We start from the raw sequence: 12,664 nt of genomic DNA, 5'->3' as shown, positions 1-12,664 counted from the left end.
TCTCACTTTTCCGAAGCTTGAAATGTAAGATCAAGGTATCGACAGGTTTGGTTTCTCCTGAGGAATCTTTTGTTGACTTGAAAAATCCACCCTTTCTCTGCGTTCCCATATTTCCTTTTCTCTGTACACCCATGTCCTCCTCTTCTGTTAAGGACAACATTTCATTGGATTAAAACTTCAACTATATGGCCTTCTTTAAACTTAATGAGGTAAATGAGGCTGTATCTCCAAATATAATCACATTGGGGCATAGGATTTCAGCCTGTGAATTTTGGGGCCACTCAACACACTCCGTACTAGATAACTAGCCATTTCTTAATTTTATTAGTACAGTGGCCTAACAATTCTGTCAAATCTCTATACAGGTAATGGAAAAACGCTTTACAAAATACTGTCCTAAGTCACCAAAGCCCTCTGGCCTAGTATTGTTGTGTGTGACTCTGAGACAACCTAAGCAGCACTCTTTAAATTTCACCAAAGAAAAGTCAAGTGGTGTTCACATTTTTATTTACTACTTTTATCATCCCTCATTCTCATAAAACAAGTGATATTTGTTTGACCCAATAGCTAATCTACCTCTTTTAATAGCCCTTACCTCATTATCAGGGAAAAAAAAATTCGGTAGACTTCAGTAACTTCCATGTATCATTTATTATAAATACAATGGCATTTTGAAATTACATTCTTTCTCTTTTCTCCTATTTCTTCTTCTTTTTCTTCTTCTTTTTTTTTTTTTTTTTTTTTTTTTTTTTTAAGGGGTTTTGCTCTGTTGCCCAGGCTGGAATGCACTGCTGCAATTTTGGCTCACTGCAACCTCCACCCACCAGGTTCAAGCAATTCTGCCTCAGCCTCCCTAGGAGCTGTGATTACATATGTACACTAATATGCCCAGCTAATTTTTTCTTTTAATTTTAGTAGAGATGGAGTTTCACCACGTTGGCCAGGCTGGCCTCGAATTCCTGATCTCAAGTGATCCACCTGTCTCGGCCTCCCAAAGTGCTGGGATTATAGATTTGAGCCACCACACACGACCTGAAATTATTTAAAATTCATGGAATTTCAGTGTTTCCTAACTTTAGAGTCCAGTACTAGTTCTTTATATTTAAAATTTCCTTATTGGGGGGATTTTTAAATTTATTATTATAATTATCATATAATTAGTTATTTACATTATTATTTATTTGGACCTGAAAAACACTGGGGAGAAAAATGACTATTCTTATTTTTTTTCTACATTATCTAATAATGTAATGCAGGACAAATTTTATCTTTATTTTACTATTATTTCATTTCCTATTGTCTCTTTTAGTTAGAGTTTAAACCTTTTGATAGAAAAGTCCCTATCTTTTTCAGTGTTTCCCAATAACACTTAGACAAACTGTATAAAATGTTAGTAGAATAATTAGTAGAAATGTTTATATAGAATTAGAGAAGACCTTGGTGAATTTAAATTTAATATTCCAGGTATTCTAATTATGAATACAGTACAATTGTATGCCATTATTGAGGCTCTCTTCCATAATGTTTCAAAGCAATGTTTTCTTAGCTGATTTGATTGAAAAAAAAAGACACAGACATAGGTCTCTAGTGTTTGTAAAGCAATTTCAAATTTTTCTCATTCTCTTGATTCTATGGTGTAGCTTGAGCAAGGATTGCTATTTCCAATTTTACAGAAGTTGTAACTGAGGCTCTTGGGGAGGTAAACAGACTTCCCAATATTGTATGAGAAACAAGGAGTAAAGCTCCTACTCAAATGTAAGTTTTTCTGGCTCTAAATCTCTTGCACTTGTCATCGGAATTTGAAACTTTGTTTTGCACAGAAAAGAAACAAAGCTGTCTTTAAACCTAGAGAAAAGGGAGAAATAGTATTTTTAATAAAACACGAGATTTAGAAATGTAGTACTAAAAGAAACACATTCAACATTGGTATGAACTATATTTAAATAAGATTGTTTCTGGAAATCTGGGTATCTGAGCCCTGTCGTCCTCTTGTGCCAAAGATTTACTTATTTAACATTTGAAAACTCTTTAGTTTGTACTATGTCAAGAACTATTGTAGTTATTGGGGCTACAGCTATGAACAGAAAAAATTCTCCATTGTAAGCAACTATACATTATACCGGAGTTGGCATAAATTATAATTTTACGTAGTGATAAGAATGAAAGAAAATACCTCTGGAAGTTCTGGTTTGTTATTTGATAAACTACTTTAATCCAATAATTGCACTCAGCTAAATAGGTTTTTATTCTACTCACCCACACAAAATTCTCAAAAGCACTCCCTATTTTGGCATGAAACATTGAAGATCTTTCTTAAAATGGAAGCAAGCTCTCTAAAAGAGGTAATTTAGAAACTCTACTTAGTATATTAAATTCTATAGCCAGTCATTTAGCAAAGCTCATTTAGAATACTACAGAAAAGCCATAATTTTGGATGAGAAGAATATTCAAAAAATAATAGAGACGAGTAAATGAATTACTTGAATTTAACTAATAGTTCCACACAAATGGAATTCAAGGATGAATACTGTCTTTCATCTTAGAAAAGTATTTCTGGAACTGCAAAGCTGAGTAGATGCACAAAAATTCAACCTACATGACCACGTAACTCTGACATCCTCACATGTTTTTAAAAGTCTCTAATTGTGACACAGTTTATATACAACAACATGTCAACTGATGTTTGTGTCTAAACACACCTTGTCACTCTCTGCAACGTTCTACAACTAGGAAAGTAAGAAGTTATAATTGTTTGTAATTTGGATCACTAATATTTTGTTATTAATGAATTATTTCTCTAAAGCGGTGTATAGTCCATAATGAGGTATGTATATTAAGAGAAAAGTTAATTCTCTCTAGGCATCATTGTAAATCAAAATTATTTGTATTTCATCAAGAATTTCCAGTTTGAGGAAAATATAGAGACCTACAGGAAGTAGTGCATAAAATATTTGATGAAAATGGTCTTTACTGTGTAATCTAACTCATAGGAAACAAACAAGGCATTAAGTAGACTCAAGGTGTTTATTTGCCACTTTTATTAGGACAAATCCAATTAAGACAATTTTAATAAAATAATTATACTTAACTAATTATGAATGTTTTAAAGAAAACAATACAAAAATGGAGTCCCTATAAGGCCAATAATCATGCCTTTAAACTATTATCACAGATTTTTAGAAGATTCAGCAAGTAACTTTTTAAAAGGATAACTCTAATCTCTAATATAGTAAGGAAAAACAAAAAGAGCAAGTATTAACTCAAATAGACAGCTCCAATGAATACATAATTCAATAGATTTAAATATGAATGTATTTTAACAAAAAAAATTCTAAAAAAGGACACTAGTAATGAATTAATTTGCATATTTTAGAAATGAAAGATCATCTGAAATTGTATGAAAAGTTTGCAATCAATTATCTGGATTTCTGCATCATGACATGTAAAAATAGGGAGTTTAAGCAAAGTAGTCTTTATGGTACAAATGTGCTTAAAAGGCAAAGAACTTTTCAGAAATTATGTGTATGTGTGTTTGTGTGTGTGTGTGTGTGTGTGTATTTAATTAAACCTAAAATATATGTATATATGTATTTCTGAGCAAGGTAGAAATTATGTAACTAAATCTGAAATTTAAAACCTGAAACTCAGAAGCACATTACTCTGATAGCCTATAGTATAATTGAATAAGAGATCACAAATGAAGGCATACAAAATAACAAAAGTTTGTCTTTTATTTCTTAGTAATACTGTAAAAACATTGAAAAAAGAACTGAAAAGCAATTACTATGTTGACTATGAACCTAAGGAAACAAAGTCAAATAAATGTCTTTTCTGTATTGTGTAAGTTTCTTATTTTCATTTCAGAGAAAATAAATCACTTTGGTGGGTAGCAACACAGCTCAAATAAACGCTGAATGTAATACAGATGAAATAGATTTTAGGAATTTAGAAATTTTGCATCCTTTCTGTTTCGTAAGTGGAAGAATCACAGTACAATATATTTGGCTAAAGTCTTAAGAGAATTTGTTACAGTCACATTCGAAATGAATGTATCTTGTTTTATGGGAATGTTTCCAATGTCTTTGAGTTTTATAGTTGTAAATATGTTATTAGGGTTTGTGTTGGGGAAATTATTGTAATGGGATTTAAATTTTTAAGAAATGGGTTTCAGTTTAATTTTATTTTAGAGCAGAATGTGCAAAGAACTTTACCATTTGTTTATATAAATAATTTAAACTAGATTTGTGAACATATAGAGAAGGAAGAAGAGTAAACACAAACCAATAAAAACATTTTAAAACAGTTTTGAAACAACCATGCTCTGAAAAATGTGAGGTTATGCAATGTGTGGAGCTTGAAAACATCAGTGATAGAAGAGAAAATAGTAAGAGTTTTTGGAATAAATAATTTACAGAATTAACTGTGGGTCTTTAGAGCAAAATAAATTTATGCTTGATAAAATTGCCAGAAAAATAATTGTAACTAAGGAAATGTAGGTATGAAGTAAAAACTCTTTAAGAAATTGTTATGTAATAATATAGACTGGAGAGAAAATTTCTATTAATATATGGGAAGATAAGTCACAATGTAAGAAATATGGAAGTATCATACTTGTGTTGAAGGATTATATATCTATATACTATCTATCATCTGTCTATCTAACATCTATAATCTCCTTCTCAACCTGTCTTAACTTGTAGCTATTGTCTTTATAGTTTAAAACAAAAAAGGTCACCCACCAGATATTGCTGCATACTCAGAATGTAGAGAGTAGCTTTATTCAGGTTCTTTTGTAATATGTAAACAATAGATTTATTTCCCATTTATAAATATATGATCATATTATTATAGTGAAAATGTAGATATTCAATGTGTCTTTTAATATTCTGTAGCATAGCAATTTTTGTTATTAACATTGCCATATGTTAACTTTTTAGAACAGCATATGCCTTTTTTTTTTTTTTTTTTTTTTGATGGCTGTGTCATCCTGACTGGAGAGCAGTGGCATGATCTTGGCTCACTGCAACTTCCACCTCCTGGGTTCAAGCAATTCTGCCTCAGCCTCCCGAGTAGCTGGGATTACAGGCACCAGCAACCACACCTGGCTAATTTTAGTATTGTTAGTAGAGATGGGGTTTCTCCATGTTGGCCAGGCTGGTCTCGAACTTCTGTCCTCAGGTAATTCTACCACCTTGGCCTCCCAAAGTTCTGAGATCATAGGCTTGAGCCACCGGGCCCAATTGCTAATTTCTCTTAAGATGAGCACCATTGCATAATGATGGCCTTATTTACTTTGAGCTATAAATTTCTCATTTGAAATGATTAAAGGGCAGAAACATATATAAAGATAGAAAGTGATGGATAAGCAGAAAAAAATCACATTTTCTCATCTCTCTGTTTGAATAAATGAAACCACTTCAAAGAAAGCAATAAGAACATTCTAAAACAAATATTTCCTGAGGGAAAAAAAATGTCTGGAAAGAACGCAATCCTCTGTTCTCCTGATGGGGGTTGTTGTGTGGGTTTGGATATGGAGAAAATGTTAGTCACTGGCTACAGCTTTTATGAGCTTGAAAATTTAAACTACCTTCTCTATTCACCACTCAATTTCCTGAGTCAACCTAAAAAATGTTTTTGGAAGAGAATATTCCTAAATTATGATACCTAGGGTAATCTTCCCAGTTCTCCACACACTTGAGATGGCTCTATAAAGATTTCATATTGTAAGCCATGTTGCTTAAGGACATTTTATAATATTGAGGAGTCACAAAGAACAGGAATTAGGGATTCAGTGTTCAGGAACTGTAATTATCTACAGTATCATTGTATTTCATATCTTCTGAAGCTATATACTTTAAAACCACTTAAGGTATATTTTTATTTTGCCTGCATTTATAAATATTCAATCTGATTATATGGTCTATTAATATTTTACATTATAATTAGATTTTAAAATTTAGTGCTAATTTAAATAAAGCACAATAGAGAAACAATATGCCTCCAAAATGTAGGCATGTATGACAGATAAATCAACAAAGCAGATATTTTCAGAGTGTTACAGTGATTGTACCAACTTCGGCTATGAGATTTAGGAGACAAAATGGCTCTGAGTCTTGCTCTAATTTACTCTCTGACCTTGACCTTGACTAGCTTACTTGGTTTTCTTATTTCATAGTTTTCTCAATAAATTAAAAGAAAAGAATAAATGGAAAAAGGATTACTAAGCCTTATCACTATGTAACATTATGGAGGGCATTAAGAAATACGGTTGGAACTCATCATGCCTCCTATAAAAACCTCCTTGTAAAGACGTAGTATATTTTTTATCTATGGCATTTTCTGTTGTTGTTTTGGGACTCTCCTGAGTGTAGATCTCCATGATTGGCAATTTGTGTGGTACATGGGTGATCTCTGGAACCACTATACTTCCCATTTGTAAGTCAATATAAGTAAATGTGACCTTCAGGTCTTTAGAGATGAAGAGAGACAGATTTAAAGTTAATTCACTGTGTCACCTAACCTCTCTCTCCTTCAGGTAGAAAAAGATATTGAGTCTTCTATCTTAGTGAATTTAAATGTGTGACAAATAAAGGACATTTTGCATGACACATTAAATGGATTTCCAATTGAATTTTAATACTAGTAAATTCTGTTTAATAGTGTATGTTTCAAAAACAGAGCTTTCTGATAATGAACGCATTGGACATACAAAATTAATATGCTACACACACATACACACTTGAATAAATATTTCTTATTACTAAGATGGTCTTTGGAATAAAATTCTTATCACATCAAGCAATAATGAGACACAACATTTAATTCTCAACTATTTAAAAGTGTCTCAAAAATGAGACATACATGATATCTTTGACAAACTATATACAAGGTAAAAGGCAATACCAAATGTAGATCAGTTACTTATTTTTGCTGATCCAGTCAGGTTATTCCTTTTTTTTTAAATGTTTGCTAATCAAATTGCTACAGAATATGATCTTTATTAGCTATGTCAGCATTAGCAATTTGGATAAACAGAAAAAAAAGATTAGTTAGGCTTCAAGGAATATGCAGTGATAAGGCAATGAGCAGATAATAGAATACTATCAGAAATACACCTTATGCCAATATGCACATGTAGTAATAGATATAAAAATTTTAAAAATTATCAGGGTACTTTTTCTATAGAATCCTTAAGTTTAATTAAGTAATACAGAACAATAATATGAATTTTAAATATGTTAAACAGTATATATTAGGGAAAATTTTTAAAGATATAATAGTGAAAATTATTATATATTGAGCATGATTTTACCAAAGTCTTTTATATATATCATCTAACTCTATTATGAACACTAATCTGTGGGTTAATTGTCACTCTTTCTTTTTTACACATGAAGAAACTTAGGTTCAGAGAAATATGTTCTTTTTCTAAGATCAGGCAGTAAGTTTAAAATTAAGCTAGTGTTTAAAAACTTGCTCTAGATGATCTCTTTCCACTAGGCCACACTGCCATAAACATATTTTTCTGTTTCTATGAACTCTTCTCATTCCATGTGAAATACACATGGAAAATTATGCATGTCATTGTTTAGTTGAAAAATAAAGTGCAAACTATTTAAATTCTATGACTGACTCACTGTGTTACTGGATACACTATGCTCTAATCTCTGTCATCTTCAGATATGCTACCTATGTGATAGGCACAGATAGCCTAAGTTCATGAGAAGATACACATCATTGCTTATATGAGTCACAATAGGGAAAATTGCCCAAATCCACACACAGTGCACCTAATGTACACAGTAACTAATTATAAAATATTTACCAACCATGTTCCTGCTAACCTCCACCTCCAAAAGCTTCATTTCTTGGTTTACGTATATTTCTCTCTTTGTGGGCCACTTAAAATATTATTCATGCATATATTCAAATAATTACTCAAAATAACTAAGAGATGAATATTTTCAAATAAATAACAATTCAGAATTACTCTGAGATAGCAGAACAGAGCTGAAGTTACCTCTACATAGAGAAGGTCAATAGTGTAGATTGTCTCCTTGAAAAAAAGGAAAGACGGGTAGGTTTAAAAGGTTTAAACCACAAATGATCTGTGGAAATGGGTCTTGTTTTGTTTCATTTTGTTTTATTTTTCCTCTGAGTAAACTGACTGGTTGAAAGTTATCAAGGAGGGCAGTTTGCCCTTGGACAGACTGAGTTAGGGAAGGCAATTTCAGGGTATGTTTCCTAAGAAGGCTTTGATTCAGCTATGAAGTAAACATGATGTGCTCTTTCACTACGAAGAATGGCTGCCGTTGTCATTTGATGTCTTTTCCATTTACTTAATCTGGATCAAAGCAGTGACTCATTATGATTTTTCCAATGTACACAGTTTTGAATAATAGCTGAAATATCTTACCCCTTCCTAGAGCTTTTTCCCTCTCATCACCATGTAATCTGATAAGTACATTTTTTTTTTCTTCTTTTTAAGAAGACAGAATTCCCTGAATTTGGATGCCTAGATTAATTGCCCAATTCAAGATACACAACATCTATGAAGAGATTGTAAACCACATTGCTAGTGGACATTTTACTGGCCCCAACTGATTTGTGCTTTATATTTCAATAGTAACCCACAGGCAAGCCCTGCAGAATAGCTCTCTGGTGAATATTTTCCTGCAGATTATTTCTTGTTTTTTTTATATACCCAAATATTATTAAATGTATATATCTCAATACAACACCTGTCTTCTGTGTTTTAGGCTTGTCTAAGAAAATGTGCTACTAGAATCTTTAGTTACATTCCAGATATAACTATTAAAATATCAGAATAATGTGATTTTCAAATCATCAGGTGTCGACAAAGGGAACATGTTACTGGCTCTAGGAGAGGCCCCGTATCATGTCATATCACTGCCTATGAAGCAATGTTTGCTAATGGCAATACTAACCAATGACCAGGAAGTGATTAAGCATGCTGCTTACTAACATCATGAGGCTTTTCCCTACCATTTCCCCAAGTTCTCAGATATAACTGCTTTCTGATTCCCAGTTAGATGGCTCTCTTTGGAGCAGAACTATAATCCAAAATTAAAATTTCGTAACATCCAAAATTAGAATTTTGTAAAGTGTTATTCTTTGAAGAAACAAAGCACTCCTGGAAAACCTAGGGCCAAACATTGTACCATGGATGGTACCTGCGTGACAGCTGGTGTGCTAAGGAATGGTTGAGGAATAGTCTTTCTGAAGAACCCGGGGACCTTTTTGCCCTTTACCATGTGGCAATGCTTTATTTAGTGCTGAGCATATGGAACATTCAAACCATACTAAAGAAAACATGGTGTTAGGCCATTCAATTTACATAAGATAATATATAAAAGTTTTGTTAAAGGAAAAAGAATAAAAATGTTTATATCTTGGCCAGGCATGGTGGCTCATGCCTGTAATCTCAGAACTTTGGGAGGCTGAGGAGGGCAGATCACAAAGTCAAGAGATCAAGACCATCCTGGCCAATATGGTGAAACCTTGTCTCTATTAAAAATACAAATATTAGCCAGGCATGGTGGCTGTAGTCCAGGCCTGTAGTCCCCGCTACTTGGGAGGCTGAGGCAGGAGAATTGCTTGAACCCAGGAGGCAGAAGTTGCAGTGAGCCAAGATCCTGCCACTGCACTCCAGCCTGGGCAACAGAGCAAGACTCCGTCTCAAATATATATATATATATAAATATTAAACATGTCATAACATTTTTATGAACTTTGTATTTTAACATAATTCATTTAGAAAATAGAAGGCTACCACTTGGTATCCAAATAAGAAAGAAAACGTTATTGAATGCTGTTACTATTGATTGTGGGATATAAATAAGGGAAGCAAGTCATCACAAATATAGAGAAGTACTGAGCAGGTACTACTTGCAGAGTTTGATCATGGGAGACTATGTTTTATCTCCCCCCGCCTCTTTATTTTTATTTTTATTTTTTGAGATGGAATCTCTCTTTGTCTCCCAGACTGAAGTTCAGGGGTGCGATCTTGGCTCACTGCAACCTCCACCTCCATCTCCCAGGTTTAGGCAATTCTCATGTCTTAGCTCCTGAGTAGCTGGGATCACAGGCAGGTACCACCACATCTGACGAATTTTTGTATTTTCAGTGGAGATGGGGATTCACCATGTTGCCCAGGCTAGTGTCAAACTCCTGAGCTCAAATGATCCGCCTGGCTTAGCCTCCCCAAGTGCTGGCATGAGCCACCATGGCGAGCCTTCATCCGTTTAAGAGAATGTGGAATGAAGAGGAGATTCTCCAGTATTTCTCAGAACTATGAAGCAGTTATAAGAGGAAGCTTGCTGGCAAATAACTAATAAATGTGTAGTATTACCATTAAGTAAAAAATAAAAAAAAACATTGACGAAAAACCCATCCAGCTGATACCTGCAACTGAAAATCCTGATGATTATTCACTGTCTTATAAGGAGACTCTACTAATTTACATGTGATACGGAAAAGAGAAATATTCTCCCTTAATATTCTGTCAAAAATTTCCTAAAACACTGTGCACCCCTAGATATTTTAATCAGAAAATTAGAAAATGAATCAACGCATCAATTAATTGATTTTGAAAACACGTATTGAACATTTTCAACATAAATGATATAATGGGAATAAACCACTCTAAAAATCAATGCCCTAGCTTTTATGGAGTTCATATTCTGGTGGAGTATATTCTGGTATGGTAGATACTACTAACTGTTGGAGCTCAGAGAACGATACTCTAAAGAGAAGCCCTCAGAAGTAGCCTAAGAAGAAAAGTCTGTCTCTAACTTTCTCCTGTGTTCCTGTCTCCCTCCCCTTCTACCCCCAGCAAGTCACAGAAACTACAAACTCTTTTCCCCAAGGCATACCATAGATACTAGAATCCCTTTCCCCAAAGCAAGTGAAAAAATCTAAAACTCTTACTTTAACTTTTCCTCATCTTTCTGTGTAAGAGCTGGCCACAAAGAAATTATCTGACATACATTGTTGGACAGTAGGTCTTAAGACCCCATTTCAGAAAAGGTACTGCCTTATACTCAGGAGGAAGAAATGTTACAGCAGAAAGGCCAAAAAGAATCTGAATAGACAGTCCTTGCTGGGTTTATCCACTCCGATTTAGTGTTAGTTCACCCCTTTTGTCTGGTCTTCTTTCTACAGGGCTGTCTTTTATTTATCAAACCTAAGCATGACAATGGATACTTTTTCCTGTTCTTCTGTATTCATTCTGAAGGCTCCCATGTTACATAAAACTATACTTCAATCAATTTGTTATAAATTTAGCTTGTTAGCTTTTCTTTTGTTATAGGAATGTGTCCATTCATGACTCTTATGATAGAAAAGAAAGGGATCACGTCCTTCCATTCTAGATGAAAAGGAAAGGGATCCACTGAAATTCTAAATTCTATCAGTTTAAAAAAATTTATGTCAGTGACTTGATAGACTCATTAAAATTGTATTTTAGAGTGGGCAAAAAGAGATAAAATAAAACAAAAATGCTTTTTGTTTTTTAAATTTGCATTTTATACCCAAAGCAATTCTTGGAATATAACTTACAGGGGAGAGTCATGTTAAAAAGTTGGATTTTTACATCTAGGTAGAGTATTTAAATTATACATATGGAGCTAGTCACCTGAGAAGTTCTTTGAAATTTAGAAAATACGTTCAATTGTATTACTTTTGAAATTCAATGAACCAAAGCAAAGACTTGAAATTGGAGACCTGAGATCTTTTATTTTTGTGAGGAACTGTTGTCATTGACATAGAGAAAGATGAAGTAGCTAATTAACCTTTAAAAGGGTTTTCAGTCCATACCTGGTGAAAAATTCTTACAGTATTCTGATTTATACCGTTTTTGTAGTCTTTGAAAAATGACGTAGAAAGTTTAACTGTAATATTGGGTTCTAATTTATCTGACACTGATACCGAGTTGTGGTTTTCTTTATGACATTTCATCATACATTGGATGATAGCTTTTTATCAACAACTCTTACATTAAATCACATCACTTTCTTATTTCTGTTAGAAACTCTATCACAGTTAAATAAAATAAAAAATCTTCTGTCCTTCCAAATGTTTGGTTTTGTATTTTATATTTTTAAAAAGCAGACAAGTTCTGCTTTGCTTTGTTTTGTTTTTATAATGTTCCTGTACTTGCTAAAATGCAAATACTGTTATAGGCAAATGATACTGTATAAGGTTGTTTGGGTATCTTAGAGCATTTGCATTGCTATAAAAGACTACAATATGAAAAAATGCTCATCATCACTAGTCATTAGAGAAATGCAAATCAAAACCACATTGAGATACCATCACACACCAGTTAGAATGGCGATCATTAAAAAATCTGGAGACAACAGATGCTGGAGAGGGTGTGGAGAAATAGGAACACTTTTACACTGTTGGTGGGAATGTAAATTAGTTCAACCATTGTGGAAGACAGTGTGGCAATTCCCATTTGACCCAGCAATCCCATTACTGGGTATATATCTAAAGGATTATAAATCATTCTACTATACAGACACATGCACACGAATGTTCATTGCAGCACTGTTTACAATAGCAAAGACCTGGAACCAACCCAAATGCCCAACGATGATAGACTGGACTGGGAAAATGTGGTACATATACACCATGGAAT

Source organism: Saimiri boliviensis, chromosome 18, assembly GCF_048565385.1.
Source record: "Saimiri boliviensis isolate mSaiBol1 chromosome 18, mSaiBol1.pri, whole genome shotgun sequence".
Classification (NCBI taxonomy): Eukaryota; Metazoa; Chordata; class Mammalia; order Primates; family Cebidae; genus Saimiri; species Saimiri boliviensis.
The sequence above is the reverse complement of the archived record's forward strand: the minus strand, read 5'-3'. Positions refer to the sequence as shown.